Genomic DNA, 19,208 nt, shown 5'->3' on the forward strand with positions numbered 1-19,208 from the left:
GACCCCGCCAGGTGGTAGGGTTTCTGGGGCATAGGTGAAGCGCAACAGCCCTATCCACCGGGGGAATCGTCGTGTATCCGTGGACCGCTCCGCCGTCGAGGGTAGCGAGAGCGGATGAGCGAGTGGCTTTGCAAAGGTGAAAGGCGCACCTCCGGGAAAAACGGGACCGGGGGGGTGTGGCCATGGGCGGCGCCCAGACCCCAGGAACCAGTCATCCAACCGCGATGGCTGTGGGGAGGACGGAGGGTTCCAGTCCAAGCCCACGCTGGTGGCGGACCGGGAAAGCATGTCGGACATCTGAGCGTCAGCCTCAGCCTGGGGGTGCTGGCCCGAAGGCGGCAGCCCAGGGGAGTCATCCGCGTCAGACGCCGCGCTCTCCAATGCAGCGGCGAGCTCATCCGCTTCGAGCTCTAGAGGATAGGCAGGCTGGCTGTGAGGCGAGCCGCTGTTGCCTCGAGCACGGACGGGAGTCAACGAGCGTGCTGGGGAACGGGTGGTCCGCGGGTCTCTGGTACCCGATGGAGCCACACCCGCTGCCGCCTCCAGCGCCACTCACACCGTCCTCAATCCCGTGGGAAGGAGCAATGCGAGGGGCGGCTGGAGTGGCTTGTTCTCGGTTGAAAACAAGTCGCGACTGCAACGTTGTCATGGTCATGTTCTCGCAGTGAGAACATGAACCATCCACAAATGCAGCCTTGGTGTGATCGCTACCCAGACACACGAGACAACGCCTGTGGCCGTCTGAAACGGAGAGCACTCTACCGCATCCAGGAACTACACAGCGGCGGAACGGCATCTTTATAAATATGCGTCCTGAAAAGGACGTTCAATGCTCGCTGTGTTTGCTCTTTTAGAGGAAATTACTCTTTTAAATAAAATCACTCTTTTAAGAAACTCTTCCGAGTTTTTATCTGCGCTGTCGAAGCGCCCAGGGGCAACAATGCACAGCCGTGCACAGGATAGGAGAAAGCCGCTGTTATGCGCCGTCAAATCCAGCAGCATGCAGATCGTCAGAGGAATACACGGGTGTGTGTAACTCGTAGCAGACAGCATACAAGACCATCGGCTCCGAAGAAAATTTCTGAATGAACTCTAGTATTTGCCTCGCCTTTGTACCCGTATGTCCGAGGGCGGGGTATGCAAATACTAGCTGCCAACTTCTCATTGGCCTTTTTTCATAGATCAGAGGTATATTCGGTGGCTCAAGAGAGACCCCTAGTGTCGCTTCTCCGACACAATGTGGAGAGAGCATTCTGTTCTGAATGCCTCTTTTTTAAATATAAATTCCTCTCACAAGAGTTTGGCATTTCCTCTGAGCTCACACACTAAGAGCACGCTCTCCAATTTCACACAGTGCTTCGCTTGTGACAAAAGGGGGGGATTTTCAAACATCCTGAATGAGAGGACTGCTCTTGCCCTTAGAGCACACAGCATCTGAAACTTTACAATGTAAACTTCCCCTCACACTACAGACAAGGCGAACTGGGTTTCGTTTTTGTGTGAGAGGGCAGAACGAACATCAGCTTGGCCTAGTTTTCAGTGGCTGGAAAAGTGGTTCAGCATGGGCTAGCTCCAACTTTTCCCATTCAGCTGAAGTGGACTGGAGGAGAAAGAGGAAGAGGATGAGCATTTACACTCTCAACCTCAAGTTGTTCTGGCCACTGGTCACTTGTATCCTCACCATTCTTCTACTACTGCAACAATTAATCTTCAGAGGTTCGGAGGACCAAGATACCGATTGTTCTGACCAGGGACCTGGAGCTATCTCACTGTTTTAAGTACATCCTAGCTTTCATGTTATGCTACTTCTTCATTAAGTACTGCTCAACTCAGCCTGGCTCTGCTAAGAGGGTTTTTTTTTTTTTTTTGTTATTTTGTGTTTATTTTGATCATTCATTTGAGTACAATCATATACAATCATTTCAGGTTAAATATAGTGCTCAATGCAATCACAAAGTGTCTTTACAAATACAGGTATGTACATTTACCTAATGCGTTTTAAATATATATTGTACTCCAGGTTTGTTTAATTGTTTCAAAGTATAACTTTTTTTTTTACAACAGAAAATAAATACAAATAGGAAGGGTACTAAAAGAAAGAAGAAAAAACAAATAAATAAATAAAAGGGGGTAACTATATACATCCAGGGAGAGAACATGTGTCCTAGTTAGATTCCATCCTTAACAACCTCAAATGACTTATTATTATAATCTCAAGTGACTTATGAGAATTATTATTACATACACATGCAGACATATATTATTAACATATACATTATATATTAATCTTCATTATTTAAGTATAGCAGCAAAATCTGACCTTCTTTCTGATACATATTCAACCCATTTCCTCCATTTTTCCAGAAAAACATCTTTCTTCAAATTAACAACAAAAGTTATCTTTTCCATCATATAAATTTCAATGGTCACATCTATCCAGTCATCTAGTGCTGGTCTCTCTTGTTTTAACCATTTGCGTGTGATTGCCTTCTTACTGGCTGCTAAAAGCACTCCCATCAGGTATTTATTATCTGCTGCTACTATATCTGAACATACACAACCAAAATACAGTAATTTGCATTCTAGAGGCATGTCTCCTCTAAAAATATGTTCAAGAGCATCCTGTATTTCTTTCCAATATTCTTGAATTTGTAGACATTCCCAAAATATATGGAAATGGTTTGCTTCATTGCATCCACAGTTTCGCCAACATTTTGGAGTGTTATTACTGTATTTGGCCGTTTGTATTGGTGTTATAAAATATCTAACAATGTTTTTCCAGCAGTACTCCTTCCAATTTAGTGACCTAGTTGATTTCCACTGAAATTTCCATACAGTCGACCACTCTTCATCAGTGAAAATTATTCCACTTTCTTTCAACCATTTCTCTTTGATGTAACTTGTCGAGTGTTTTTTCATATTATTAAACTCTTGTATATCTGAGAAACTATCTTATATCTAGTACCTGATGTGTATGCCTTCTTAAGCAAGTCTATCAGTGGATTCAAATTGTCTTTGTATCTTCCTTTTATTTTTTTATCATAATAACTTCGAACCTGAAGGTATCGATAGAAATCTTGATTTTCTAATAAAAACTTTTCCTTTAATACTTGAAAGCTTAAAATTTCACCTTTCTCAATGATTGTGCAAAAAGAAGTTATTCCCTTATTTGTCCACAATCTAAACCTGTTATCAGATTGATTTGGAGTGAAGTCTGAATCATAAGCAATCCATTTAAAGATGGAAGAGTATTCCAACAAATTAAATTATTTTATCGCCGTTGCCCAAACATTTAAAGTAAGCTTTGTCCATGGGTCTTCTAGCTTATCTATTGTCGCAAATTATTATCTACTAATATTGTTTGTACAGGAATATTCTTTGTAGTACAAATTTCCATATCCTTCTAAGGAGCGTTATAATGTGGGTCACACCAATATACCACTGTCCTAATTTGCACTGCTGTATAATAATCTTTTAATGAGGGAAGAGCCCACCCTCCTTTATCCTTTGGGAGCTGCAATGTTTTAAAGCGTACTCTGGGCTTTTTCCCTTGCCAAATAAAACGTGAAAGCATTTTATCCCATTCTGTGAATTGTTTTCCAGTAATTTCTACAGGTAGACATTGGAATAAGTAAAGATATTTTGGCAGTACATTCATTTTAATTGCTTCAATCCTTGAACTAAAACTACAAAAGGGAATTAGATTCCATTTGGCTAAATCTTCTTTGATTTTTACATTTAGTGGATCAAAATTCTTTCTTTGTAATTTTTCTATGTTTTTCGTCAAATGGATACCTAAATATTTAAATGATTTTGTATGCCATTTTAACAAATATGTATTTTTAATATTTACAGGGGGATTATAATTATATGAAATTATTTCTGTTTTATCAATATTTAATTTATATCCGAGAGAGGGCCAGAATTCTGAAATTTTTCCATGAGTTGGGGTAAAGATTTGGTTGGATCTCCAAGATAAATCAGTATATCATCTGCATAGCAGGCTATTTTGTGTTCCACTCCTTTTATACTGATGCCTTGGATTGTTTTATCCTGTCTTATGCTTTGTACTAAGGGTTCCAAGTATAGTGCAAATAATTGAGGGACCATGGACATCCTTGCCTAGTGCCTCTTTCCAATGTAAATGACTTTGATAAATACCCATTAATCTTTATCTTTGCAGTTGGTGTATCATAAAGTGCCTGTATACTTTTAATTATAACTTCATGAAAGCCAAATTTGCGTAGAACCTTATAAAGATAGGTCCAGCTAACTGAATCAAAGGCTTTTTCAGCATCTAAACTTAGAATTATTGATTTTAATTTATTTTCCTGATATGATTCATAACTTGCAATGTACGCCTAATATTGTCCTGTGTCTGGCGCTGGCGAATAAAACCTGATTGATCTTGATTTATTAGGTTGGGCAGGAATTCTTCCATTCTTCTGGCCATAATTGATGTGAACAGTCTATAATCAACATTTAATATTGATAAAGGTCTATACTATCCACATTCTAACTTATCTTTGCCTTCTTTTGGAATAATAGATATAACTGCATCCTTCCAAGATGGGGGAGTTATCGCATTCTTTAAAATCCAATTAAAAGTACAGACCAAGATAGGTATTAGTTCCTTTTGGAATGCTCTATACCACTCCCCAGTAAATCCATCCGGTCCTGGGGATTTATTAGATTTTAATTTAGTAATAGCCCCTTTTACTTCATTTGCGGTTATTTCTGATATCAGTGTTTTATTTTGCTCATCAGTAAGGGTAGGTAACTTTAATGCATCTAAAAAACTATCAATCTCCTGGTGTCTATCTTTGGGCATTTTCGAATATAATTTTTTATAAAACCTTTCAAAAACATCTTGAATGTTCTCTTGTTTGGTTTGTACTGTATTGGTAATAGTATCCCTGACTTTGTATATTGTTTGATCTGCTTGTTGTTTTCTCTCTATTTTAGATGGCGGCGCGGTAGCACGCAGCGGCCACTCCGGATCCACAACGGTGCTATTTTTGTTAAAAAAGCCCGACTTTTGCAACACATGGACATCGGAGCAACCAGTGTTCGTGTCTACCATCGCCAGACACTACTCAAATATAAAAATCATGCAAAAACCAAGCTGCATGATGACCTGCAGGAGGCGCTACGCGTACTCGGCTTGCTGCGGAGACCAGGCCTCCAGCCCTCGGCGTCGCCTGATGCCGGTGGCGGGGAGAGGACGTCGTAAGCGGTGTGCGAGAGCGAAGCGCGGAAAGAGGGCGGGGGTCCATGCTAGGCTAAAAACAAACCCTAGCCGGCCGGCTCTCCCGTCTATCCTGCTCTCAAATGTTTGCTCCCTGGACAATAAACTGGACTATATCCGACTCCAGCAGGCTACGTAGCGTGAGTTTAGAGACTGCTGCGTCTTTGTTTTCACGGAGACGTGGCTCAGCGACAGAGTTCGGATGCCGCCATTCAGCTAGACGGGCTCGCCTCGCTTCGTGCCGACAGAAATACAGCTCTCTGCGGTAAGACTCGCGGTGGTGGCTTGTGTGTTTACATCAACACGAATGGTGCAAGAACTCTATGTTAGTCTCTAGTTACTGTTCATCGCTGTTGGAGCTTGTGACTGTTAGATGCAGACCTTTTTATCTACCACGGAATTCACCACTGTTTGCATAACCGGAGTTTACATTCCCCAGCGTAACGCTAAGGAAGCTCTGTGAACTGTATGGGGCTATGAGCTGAACTGCAGAACGCTCACCCCGACGGACTGTTTATTGTCGCGGAGATTTCAACCATGCAAATCTCAAGACAGTGCTCCCTAAATTCCATCAGTATGTGGACTTTGCAACGAGAGGGCTAACGCGCTTGATCTTGTTTACACAAACATCCCAGGCGCTGCACGGGCGGAGCCCCGCCCCACCTCGGCTACTCAGACCACATCTCTGTTATGTTAATTCCAGCATACAGACCGGCTAGTCAGACGCACAAAACCGCTTCAGAAGCAGGTGAAAACCTGGCCAGCAGGAGCCATCTCTGCTCTTCAGGACTGTTTTGAGTGTACTGACTGGCACATGTTCAGGGAGGCTGCAACATATGGCGATTCTACCAACTTGGAGGAATACACAGCATCAGTGACCAGCTACATCAGCAAGTGCATTGATGATGTCACTTTCTCCAAGACCATCACCACACGCTCCAACCAGAAGCCGTGGATGACTGCGGAGGTGCGCACGCTGCTGAGGTCCGAGACTCCGCCTTCAGAGCAGGCGATAAGGCAGCCCTAAGAACAGCTAGGGCCAAACTGTCACGGGCAATCAGAGAGGCAAAGCGCGACACGCCCAGAGAATCCACAGTCACTTCCAGGACAGCGGTGACACGCGGCGCATGTGGCAGGGCATCCAGGCCATCACCAACTACAGGACAACATCAGTTGCCTGTGACAAAGATGCCTCCCTTCCAGATGCGCTGAACGACTTCTACGCTCGGTTTGAAGTGCAGAACGACGTGATGGCGAGGAAGTCCACCCCTCCTCCCAACGACCAGGTGCTCTGTCTTACCACGGCAGATGTGAGGAAAACTCTACGTAGAGTCAACCCACGGAAGGCTGCTGGACCAGACAACATTCCTGGCAGAGTGCTCAGAGGATGTGCAGACCAGCTAGCAGATGTTCTTACCGACATCTTCAACATCTCTCTGAGCAGCGCCGTTGTTCCAACGTGCTTCAAGGCCACCACCATCATCCCCATGCCAAAGAAGTCTTCAGTGTCCTGCCTCAACGACTACCGTCCCGTCGCGACTTACACCCATCATCATGAAGTGCTTCGAGAGGCTCGTCATGAGGCAGATTAAGACCCAGCTGCCCCCTCACTAGACCCACTGCAGTTTGCGTGATCGTTCAAACCGTTCAACGGACGATGCCATCACCACAACCCTCCATCTGGCCCTCACCCACCTAGACAATAAGGACTCATACGTTCGAATGCTGTTCATAGATTTCAGCTCAGCATTCAACACAATCATTCCCCAGCACCTGATTGGAAAGCTGAACCTGCTGGGCCTGGACACCTCCCTCTGCAACTGGATCCTGGACTTCCTGACTGGGAGACCTCAGTCAGTCCGGATCGGGAACAGCATCTCCACCACCACCACACTGAGCACTGGGGCCCCCAGGGCTGTGTGCTCAGTCCACTGCTGTTCACTCTGCTGACTCACGACTGTGCAGCAATGCACAGCTCGAATCACATCATCAAGTTCGCCGATGACACGACCGTGGTGGGTCTCATCAGCAAGAACAACGAGTCAGCATACAGAGAGGAGGTGCAGCTGCTGACGAACTGGTGTAGAGCCAACAACCTGTCCCTGAATGTCGACAAAACAAAAGAGATGGTTGTTGACTTTAGGAGAGCACAAGGTGAACACACTCCGCTGAACATCGACGGCTCCTCTGTGGAGATTGTCAAGAGCACCAAATTTCTTGGTGTTCACCTGGCGGAGAACCTCACCTGGTCCCTCAACACCAGCTCTATCACCAAGAAAGCCCAGCAGCGTCTCTACTTTCTTCGAAGGCTGAGGAAAGCACATCTCCCAACCCCCATCCTCACTACATTCTATAGAGGGACTATTGAGAGCATCCTGAGCAGCTGCATCACTGCCTGGTTTGGGACTTGCACCGCTTCGGACCACAAAGCCCTGCAGAGGATAGTGAGGACAGCTGAGAAGATCATTGGGGTCTCTCTTCCCTCCATCAAAGACATTTACAAAAAACACTGTATCCACAAAGCAACCAGCATTGTGGACTGACCCCACACACCCCTCACACAAACTCTTTACCCTCCTCCCGTCTGGCAAGAGGTACCGAAGCATTCGGGCCCTCACGGCCAGACTGTGTAACAGCTTCTTCCCCAAGCCATCAGACTCCTCAATACTCAGAGACTGGTTTGACACACACGTGTCCTGAGTTGCACTTTAATTACTGTCACTTTATAACTGTCTGCTACCTCAATAACTGCTATGTGCATAGAACATTATCTCATAGTATGTTATGTTTACATTTTTAGAAACTGTCATCTTTTTGCACTACTGAGTACTGGTCGGCGCTGCACTGTCTATTGTCCTGTTCATTGTCAGTAATTTGTTGTACTGTCCCGTACTTTTTGCACATGTTTGCACGTGCACTTTATATAGGTAGTTTATATAGGTATTTTATTTCGTTGTGTAGTCTCATGTGGTCCTATGTTGGTCCTTTGTTGTTTTTATGTAGCACCATGGTCCTGGAGGAACGTTGTCTCGTTTTGCTGTGTACTGTACTAACTGTATATGGTTGAAACGACAATAAAAACCACTTGACTTGACTTGACTTGACTTAATTTCCATGCTAATGTTTTCATAAATTTAGATCCATTTTCGTAATATTTTTGCCTAGAAAACATAATTTTTTTTCTCTATTTCTTGAGTATATAGCATATTAATTTTGTTTCTTATTTTTTTCATTTGTTCTAGTATTTTTGAGGTGTGCTTGTCCTTATGTTCTTTTTCTAATAAATGTAATTGATGTTGTAATTTTTTTAACTCCTGTTGTCGAATTTTCTTTCTAAGTGAGGCTAGTGCTATAACTTTACCTCTTAAAACTGCTTTTGCAGCATCCCACAATATGGGGGTTGTGACCTCTTCATTATCATTAATTTCTAAATAAGAATGGATTTCATTTTTTATATATATTTTAAAAGAGGGATCATTAAGAAGATTCAAGTTAAATTTCCACAAGGTATCCTTAGGTTTGTTATCTAGTTTTAATGTTAAGTAGATTGGGGCATGATCACTGATATCTATCGTTCCAATATCGCAGCTTGTCACTCTGATCCTATCTCTATTAAACATAAGGTAATAATCTATCCTGGTGTAGACATTATGTGGGGGGGACAAATGTGTATAGTCCTTAGTATTTGGATATAGGTCTCTCCATACATCAATTATGCCAATATCATTCATCAATGTGTTAATTTTCCGAAGAATGGGTTTAGAAAATGTTGTTTTTTTGTTTGAGGAGTCAAGCTCAGGTTGTAAATGTACATTTAAATCACCTCCACAGATCAATATACCTTGTGTTTCAGAGGACATAATCTGAAATACTTCTTGAAAAAAGGTAACATTACTACCAGGTGGGGCATAAATGTTAAATAAAGTAACACATGTTCCATTCATCATTCCATGAACAAAAATAAATCGACCCTCTTTATCAGCATACTCGTATTTCTTTTCAAAAATAACCTTATGGGATATCAAAATAATAACTCCTCTCCTATGCCCTGTATGATACAATGAGTAATAGATCTGAGTGAATCCCATTCTTTTCAATTTTTCATGCTCAATATTACCCAGATGTGTCTCTTGTAGATATACAATATGAGCATTTTCTTTTTTCATTTTGCCTAAGATTTTTTTCCTTTTGATTTGGTTAAGCAAACCATTCACATTAAAAGAAATTACTTTTACTTTGTTATTTGTCATGTCAGTTCAATATAACACTGAAATCTAAAGGATAGTAGAGGCACAGTCCCTGGAGAACCAATATACGAACAAGTAAAGAGAAAATAAAAAAAACCTGACAAACAAAATGTGCTTCCAAGATAGGGGTCTCGAACAAACGACCCTGTAACAGGTTGGTAGTGGCGTCCAGCATGGAGGGGGAACCTTCTCTTCCACAGTGGTGATCGGGGCCCTCCAGTTCACCATCTTTACATGAGATATACGAGAACATAACTCACGTGTCCGACGTGCTGTTATTCCATAATACTAAGAGAGAGATTAAATCAAAGTCTATCCGATTTAAGGTCCAAAAACATGGATAACCTCCAGTATTTTTCTTCATTAATTTTTTATTGTAGAGTGCATATGCAGCCTCACATTATCTTCTATATGCCTGTAGAGTTCCCTGATGTCTGTCGGTCTCGGAGCCTTTTTACCTCTTGCCTTTCGTTGTGAAACAGTCTCCCAAGACGTGCGCTCGAGTTGTTCAATGAGTGATTCAGTCAGCGATGTTTTCTCCACGTTGAACCCTCTTTCCTCCATATCCAGATACGCTTCTTCAGCTGTGTGGTAGATGTGGGTCCCATCCTCATAGAACACACGTAATCTTGCCGGATAAGGGGTCTGGAATCGAATCTTCTTTTCTTTCAGGACTTTTTTCACCTCAGTGTATTCCTTCCTTTTCTGAAGAACCGCAGAAGGATAATCATGATCGAAGTACATTTTTTGTTGACCCACAAAAATATCCTTTTTCATCCACGCCTTCCGGATCACTTCTTCTTTCATTTTGTACCTGAGGAATTTCACTACGATCGACCTGGGTCTCGCGTTCACTCCCGGTTTGGGTGCAAGTGCCCGGTGTGCTCTCTCCACATGCAGTTCTGTCTCCGGAGGAAAATCCAAAGTGTCTCGCAGGAGTTGTTCAACGTAGTCAGTCATGGGATTTCTCTCTGCGCCCTCTGGCACATTGTATATCCTTATATTATCTCTTCTTGATCTACCTTCTTGGTCAATCTGCTTACTTTCCAGATGCGACTGCATTTTTATCATTTTTTGCATTGTCTCTTCCACGTTTTGCATTCGCGTTTCAATTTCTTCAATGCGATCTTCTGCGTGGCCGATTCTTTGATTTGTCTTGTTTAATGCGATCTTAATTTCATCCAGCTGATGATTATTCTCTTTGCGAAAGTTTTGAATCTCCTCCAAGATTCGTTCCAGATTGATTTGCATATTATCCGGGTGATTTTGCTGACGATTAGCATCTTGATTTTGTGTTAACGCACGTGTCGCACCGGCGCCTTCTTGCTGTCTCTGTGCTAGTTTTCCTGCTCTTCTCGCTTGTTTCCATTGTTGTCCCACTATTATATACTGCTTTAAAAGAATATTTTTATTTTTCTCAAGATTTAGTGGAATTTTAATTAAATCGTCGGAGGAGACGATGGACTATGCTGCCATTCACTCAGTCGCCGGAACCGGAAGCCCCTGCTAAGAGGGTTTTAAAAAAAGAGGCACACTCAAAATCAGGAGTATCTAAGAGAGATCTACTGGATGATCACTATGAGAAGCACGTGCGTCTTTCTCCACATGTTCTTGGCCACAGTAAAGCCCATGTTGCCAAGCTGGTGAGTGAACTTGTGAGGGTGGGATGCACCAACATCCCACCCGAGTCTTCTCTGGCCTTCCGAGGTGACTTCATGCAGGTCGGGAGCTCATATGAGGTGCACAAGGTGGGCTCGCCAGATTGCTTTGACATCCTGGTACCACTGCAGGCCCCTCGGGGGCTAAAACTGGAGGCTAGTATTTGCACTGATAAAAATGGGGGGCCACCACTGTGCACGCTGAACACACCTCTCAAGGCAGAGTGGATGCGCCATCACAAAGGTTTCACTGATATTTTTATGCACTTACACAATGCTCAAAGTACTTACAGGATGAGTCCAGACTCTGTCCTGCGCTGGTTTTACATGGACACTCAGCGTTCCCTTGCTACTCTGCGATACCCATTGAACAGCGCTGCTCCATCAGTTTGGCTCTCAGTGAGGAGAAGCAGGTAATTCTACGTCTGATGCCCCGCTCTGATTATGTCTGCTGCCACATCTCCATGGGCATTTGGCTGATCCCAGCCTTGCCTCTTGGTGATGGCACCTTCTTGGTGGCATCCCAACAGGCTGAGAGGACCTGTGGACAGTGTATTTTCCCCGACAGGAGCAGAGACTGCTGGGATGGCTAGAAGGCAGATTGCCATACAGTTCTTGTCATCTAAAGTGCCTTCAGCTTCTAAAAGTGGTACGGAACCTTGGTGGGGAGACGTTGGACCAGCAGGCCAAAGCTGAATGGCGAGGAGTCCTTTCTTCCTATGCTCTGAAGACTGCTTGGCTTCGTTTGCTACTCCATACATCCCCTGAGGCCTGGGAAGAGTGCAGCCTTGTGGACAGACTGGATGAGCTGGTGTGGAGTGGTGGTGGTGTAGTGGCTAAAGCACAGGGCTGTTAATCAGAAGGTCACAGGTTCTAACCCCATGGCCACCACCATTGTGTCCTTGAGCAAGGCACTTAACTCCAGGTTGCTCTGGGGGGATTGCCCTGTAATAATTGCACTGTAAGTCGCTTTGGATAAAAGCGTCTGCCAAATGCGTAAATGTAAATGAGCTTCTTCGCCGTCTAATGGAGTGCCTGCAGTCTCGGGTTCTCTGCCATCTACTCCTTGGCGGTGATAATGGGCTTCTGCCAGACTCAGTGGCTCTGCCTAAGATCGTGAAGGAGAAAGTACCCTCCAACCTCTGGGCTGAATTCAGTGATGACACCCTTGATATGGTCTACGCCGACTGGCCTACACATGGAACCATCTGCCTCGCCTAACATCCTGTTTAAGAGGGAATAAGTGAAGTGAGACCACTTGTTTGTAAAAAAAACTTGTACATTGCATACATAAATCAAATTAAATTAAATGTTGTTCTGCTATGATGTGTTGTTCTAGCCAAGTAGAGCTAATTGCCAAATTTCCTTTATTTTGAGTGAATGAATCATTTTGTTTTGCAACTGTAAAAATTACAGTATTGCTTAATTAATACATTTTGTTCAATGGATGAGTCAACTCAGAATTAGTGGTTAAGTCTGCCTTAGTTAATTATAATTGCCCATCTTGTGGATCAGGTACTGATGGCATCCCTTCAGTTTCACTTCATGTTACCTGTTATATGGACACCATTCAGTATATGCATATGATCTTTTTCCTTTCAGACATGCCTCCACAGTCTGTTGCCTTGGAGACACGCTTCCTCAGTCCAAGGTCACTAATTCAGGCTGTAGCACCAGAGGTTCTTTTAGATATCTTATTTTGTGCCAATAGCATAGTTTGTTATTCTCTTTTCTACCTCATCCATCAACACAGACTTGTTCTTACACAAAATGGTCACATAACTTGGTAATTTATGTGAGACAGATCTGATATAGTGAAAAGCAAAGAGAGGTCCAGGATCTAATTCCTCTGTTCAGTGTCATCAGCTTCACAGGTAAATCTTAGAGTCTCTTTCTTAAAACCAAAATAGGAAATTCTCAGAAAACAAGGCTAAAGTTCTAAACAAGCAAGTTAAAATCCAGATTAACAAATGTTGAATGTATGTAATGTAATGTATATTTTATTTGAATTCTTCTTTAACTGTAAAAGACATTGTAATTGATACACACATAAAAGAAAATGAGAGGCAATATGTACATATAGTAAATATAATTTATACAAGAGTTTTAATACATGAATTGAAATACATATCGATAAATTGGACTGCACAAGGTTTTGTTGTATATGTGTTCATTGTCAAAATAAAAGTGACTCAATTCTGGACTGAAACAACCAGTTCCTCTTTTTTATTTTTTTATTTTGAAACAAAGCATGTTCAGTGTTAAAGATTGGCTGATCTTAATTAGTTTCTTAATATAATATTTGAAAAGGACATAACAGTATCCTCCTTACACCACCTTCAGTTTCTTTGTACTTTAGAGGCCATAAAAATTGACATAGAAAATTAACAACAAAATAAATCTTCAAATACAATGCAGAACAAGTATGAATTTTTATAATTATGAATTTTTAGATCAACCCTAAAAGGTTATTTGATATATTTATCTGTGCATCAAACACATTTGTCACATTGCATGTTGGTCTATTTTAATAGAGAGAGAGAGAGAGAGAGATATTATAAAATCAAAATTTGTTTGGAGCAGGGCTTGTAAACCAGTTCCGACTCAGGGACCTGAAGGAATCGAAGGAATTAACTCTACACCGAGTTCTGTACTCTGGAGCAGGATCGATGTGGAGGGTCTGTCATGGTCTGGGGTGGTGTGTCACAGCATCATTGGACTGAGCTTGTTGTCATTGCAGGCAACCTCAATGCTGTGCGTTACAGGGAAGACATCTTCCTCCCTCATGTGGTACCCTTCCTGCAGGCTCATCCTGACATGACCCCCAGCCTGAAAATGCCACCAGCCATACTACTCATTCTGTCAGGGATGTCAATGAGATATAGAGAGAGACATGGAGCATGTGTTATCACTTTTTTATTTTTAATAAATTTGCAAAGATTTCAAACAAACTTTTTTCACGTTGTCATTATGGTGGATTGTTTGTAGAATTTTGAGGAAATAAGGCTGTAACATAACAAAATGTGGACAAAGTGAAGTGCTGTGAATACTTTCCGGATGCACTGTATGTATATAGGATAGTGTGTTTGTCAGTGTGTGTGCTGTGGAGGTCCGGAACAATACTTTTAAGAGTTGTGTGGTGCGAAACAGAGCCCAGATCTGGTCTCCCAACATGCAGGCAGAAACCAAGGAATCCTCCTCGAGCGCGATCACCAGGCAATGGCAATCTGATGGGCAAACACCACTGGAGACAAAGCAACCAACAGAATGGAACTTCACACTAACCAGAAGAACAATGTTATGGTACAGCAAACAACAAACCAGCAAACATACAGCAAACACACAAAGTAAAAAGTAGAGCGTGCAATCAGAGGAAGACAAGTGGAGTGTGTTAGAAACCCATTACCGTAATCGATGCCTCGCTGGGAGGACGGGAGTGATGGGGTGCAAATTGGAATGAAAACCGGGTTTAATTTTGGATACGTGAAAGACGGGTGAACGCGACAGAGGTAGTTTTAGACGGACTGCCACCAGACTAATAACCTTGGCGATGGGAAATGGCTGACCTCTTCACACGAGCGCCAGTCCATAACAGCTTCTGCACCTCTGTAAATATGTGTGAGCGGATGGAACCTGAGTATCAGGCTCTTGGGCAGGAAAGGGGGGGCTGGTAACCGAGGCTACACCAGAAGGGTGACAACCCCATAGATGACGACAGCAATGAGATGTGAGCATACTCGACCCAAACTAAACTCTAGCTCCAAGAAAAAGGGTTTCTGGAGGCCATACACACAGGGTATTTTCGTTTTTTTTGTTGGCTCGCACCACTTGCCCATTCGTCTGGGGATGAAACCGAGTGGTCAAACTAACTGTAGCCCCCAGCTGTCGACAGAACTCTGCCCAAAAACATGAGACAAACTGGGGGCCTCTGTCAGAAACCAAATCCGTTGGGAGGCCATGAATACGGAAGACGTGATACACTCACTGAGGTTAATTTGGGTAGGGGAATAAAATGAGCCGCCTTCGAGAACCAGCCCACTACAGTCAAAACGAATGTGTTGCCATGAAAGGGGGGGACACCAGTTACAAAATCCATGGCTATGAATGACCAGGGTCTCAAAGTGACAGCGGTTGGAGGAGCCCGGCCAGGGGACTACAGGAGGTCTTACAAGTCGCACAAATAGGACAAGCGGTGACGAACTTACGAACATCTCATGCAAGTGATGGCAACCAAAAACTCTGTCTAATGAGCGTTTGAGTATGAGCAGCCCCTGGGTGGCAAGCGACATTGGACCAGTGACCCCACTGAAGGACGTGTGTTCGAACTGATCGTGGAGCAAACAGCTTACCCGCTGGGCATGTGACGGGTGATGAAGTGTTACGTAGCTTGGTTCAGACTTTAGCCTCCAGCTCCCAAAACACCATGCACACCACTCGATAAGCAGGGAGGATGGTGTTTGCTGGGGTGGTGGAGGTCTTGATTTTGAAACAATGAGAAAGGGAATCGGGATTGACGTGTTTGGAATCCGGACAATACAACAGAGTGAAATCAAAACGAGTGAAATATAACGACCGGTGAGCCTGCCTAGAGTTAAGACGTTTAGCGCTATGGATGTACTCTAGGTTCTTGTGATCAATCCAAAACACGAAAGGTATCCTTCACCCTCTAACCAGTGAATTCAGATAAATATTCTTTGATAAAGTTAGCGAACCCCAGAAACCTCAGCAAAGCCTTGCGAGAATCTGGGGTTGGCCGTTCAGCGACGGATTTAACCTTTGCTATGTTCATATGCACTCCCTCGGATGAAACGATGAGCCCCAGGAACAGAAACGACTGTGCTTGAAAAACGTACTTCACCTTGACAAACAGCCGATTCTCTAGCAGTCGCTGAAGAACCTTCCTGATGTGCCACACATGGTATTGCATATTTTTTGAGAAGATCAGAATATCGTAGAGATAAACAAAAACACATAATTCATGAGCCCCTGGAAGATGGCGGGGGCGTTGACCAATCCAAAAGGCATGACCATATATTCAAAGTGCCCTTATGGGTGTTAAATGCCGTCTTCCACTCATCCCTCTTCTTTAATCAAACTAGATTGTAAGCGGGCCGTAAGTCCAATTTAAAAAATACGGACTCCCCCTGCAAGAGTTCAAAAGCTGAGGACATCAGCGGTAGACATCTTAACCATGACACCATTCAACCCTCAATAATATATGCAGGGTCTAAGCATACCTTCTTTCTCCATGAAGAAGAACCCCTCCCCTGCAGGTGATGAGGAAGAGTGGATGAGACCGGCTGCTAAAGAATCGTTTATATACCTGTTCATGGTCTCCCTCTCAGGGGCCGAGAGCAAATACAACCGTCCTCAAGGCAGAGAGGTGCCAGGATGCAATTCAATAGCACAGTCGTATGGACGATAAGGAGGAAGGGTGGAGGTGTGGGATTGGCTGAATGCCGCCTTCAAGTAATGATACTCCATTGGAACACCTGAAACATCTGCCGGCTCATCCTGCTACAAAGCACAAGACTGGACAGTGGAGACAGCAGAGTTAAAAAAGTGTGAATAACAGAAAGAGCTCCAGGACAAAACAGAGTTGGTTGCCCAATCAATGTGAGAGTTGTGTGTTACCAACCACGGGTGTCCAAGAACAACTGGGGTAGCTGGAGATCATATGAGAAGCAATGATCAGTGTGATTCCCAGAAACCATGGTAACAGGCTTGGTAGAGTGGGTGATGACAGAGAGGGGCATTCCACTAAGCATACATGTGCAGTGATAGGTTCATCCAGTCCAAATCTGGAAAGCCGCCATATTAGGGCTTAGTCTGTGTCAATGAAATTTCCCTCAGTGTCGGAATCCACCAGAGCCAAGATAGTGTTGCCGTTACTACCACAATGCAAGTGTACAGGAAGGAGAGTGGGAAGTCCTGGGGTTTGTCTAGGGGTGTTGCGCTCGCCAGTTCCCCCTTGCCACCGATGAACAGGGTCTTTTAACAAACTTGCAGCTGAGAGGTGGCCAGAAAGCCGCAAGTGAAACACAAGCCCTTGAGGAGCCGAAATTGCCTCTCTCTACTTGAAACTGAGAGCCTTCCTATCTGCATGGGCTCAGGAGAAGGATGAGGATCAGAAGAGGCAGGAGAAGGGCTAGAGGGTGAGCCTCAACAGTCCGAGTGGATGAGTAGCGGCATCGTTGAAGTTCTCGCATTGAGCCAGGTGCTGACTGACTCAAATGGCTAAAACTACTAAGTCATCAAATCGAGGGGGCAAATCTAGTGAATAAATCTCATCCTGGATAGAGTCAGATAATCCCAGCAGAAAGCGATCCCACATAGCATTGTCATTCCAGTCACTGGAGGCAGCCAGCATGCGAAACGCAATCGCAAGGTCCACTACTGACCGGTTCCCCTGGGAAAGTCCAGTGTGCTGTGAAGGTCCAGAACAATCTGTTGAAGAGTGGTGTGGTGCGAAGTAGAGACCAAAACTATTCTAGAATTGTATAAAATAAAAAAAGACTATTTACAAAATAACAATTTATGTCTAATGGTATTTGAGTAAACTGTTCATCTACACTCTATTAATGATCTCTCTCATAATGATCTCAAATTTGACAGATGTCTTGGTTATTGTTAGGTTTGCAATACATGGCTTTGCCCAAATATTCTCCTTGAAGCCAGTCACTTTTACCATTAAAGCAGACTAGTGAGGTGTCTAAAACTGACAACAGCAGAGGTCACTGTAAGTCTATGTTAGATACAGTAATTATCAGCTATTCTTTTCTACTGGTTCTCAAGAGGTAGAACAAATAAAGTGGCTAAAATCACACAATCTCTATATCACACTCTATTTCTCTGCATCCAATTGAATATTATTTCATCCATCCATCTTGTATTTGCATTGGAACAATGAGTTTTTCCCAATGTGCTTTACATTTCCTACTGGTTTCAATCATATGAAAAAGCCTTATTGATTCAAAATGATGTGGTTCAATGGAATACTCAATTTAATAAAATGTTATGTGCCAGCCCCAGGAGGAGGGCTTCCCCAGCTAAGTGTTGGTTTCTCCCTTTTTTTTTTCCTTATCTACCTAATCATCTTAAAGAGTGGGCCCTGACAGAAAACTGCAGATTTCCACAGAATTGCAACATCATTCATTCATTAAAATTCTATGCTTTCCCCATCCCTTAAATGTTTGTTTGTAAAATATTTTAACTTATTTCATGAAGCTTTTAGCTACCATTAAGAGTGTAGTACTCTCAGGCCCATTTAATACATTTTGCCATATTTAAATTTCTTCTTCACAATTCTGCAGATTTTCCCTAAAAATCAGTCAGAAAAAAAAAAGGAAAAAATAAAAATAAAAAAGTCTGCAGACCCTGCAACTGAAACAGAATTCAACTAGCCTATTTAAAAATTGTTCAAATATTATATGCTCAAACTCTACACCTCATAACCTCTCTCACAAAACAGCTGACACCGCAACAAGCCATGTGTCCCTGCCATTTCCAAGGCAACTTACCTTAAAATTCCTTGCAAAATACAACTACTGAGGTTAAATTGTTCAACCAGAAATTATTGTATACTGACAATACAGCTTACAGACTCATGCAAACCATCATACAACTTGTGCATCATATTTTAAAGATGTGTGTTCTCAAATGCTCTTTGCTCTCTGACCAAGAGCTGCAGCAGGTGGCCGCACAGACCCTGGCTCTAGTAAACTCCCTGTGTAACATGTTTCCGTTGCAGCAATTAGCCTTTTCACCTGCCGTCTGCCTGTCTCTCCTCAGCCTCTTCGTTGTGTTTGTGGTGAAGGAAACAAGTCATTGCAGCCAGTGAAGTGCTGTGAAAACAGGCTGGAGAGGTGAGGAGGGATGTACATAACAGATTTGATACCCATCAGTGCTTCTGCAAACCTGGATGAGTCACTGGTCTATGAAAGGAACACAGGGCAGAAGGGGGGAGGAGGGGAGGAGGGCACTGCTCTCTCCAGAGAGAGGAGATCTGGTTGTCTTGCGTGTCATTTCTAAGGAGTAGGCACGACTGGAGAGGGA

General features: G+C 43.3%; 1 pseudogene; it reads left to right on the forward strand.

The window, feature by feature from the left end:
* Window positions 1-1,622: 1,622 nt before the first annotated feature.
* On the forward strand, window positions 1,623-12,374 carry LOC127648129 (inositol 1,4,5-trisphosphate receptor-interacting protein-like 2; annotated as a pseudogene).
* The last annotated feature ends 6,834 nt before the right edge of the window (window positions 12,375-19,208 follow it).

The sequence above is a fragment of the Xyrauchen texanus genome, chromosome 8 (assembly GCF_025860055.1).
Source record: "Xyrauchen texanus isolate HMW12.3.18 chromosome 8, RBS_HiC_50CHRs, whole genome shotgun sequence".
NCBI lineage: Eukaryota > Metazoa > Chordata > Actinopteri > Cypriniformes > Catostomidae > Xyrauchen > Xyrauchen texanus.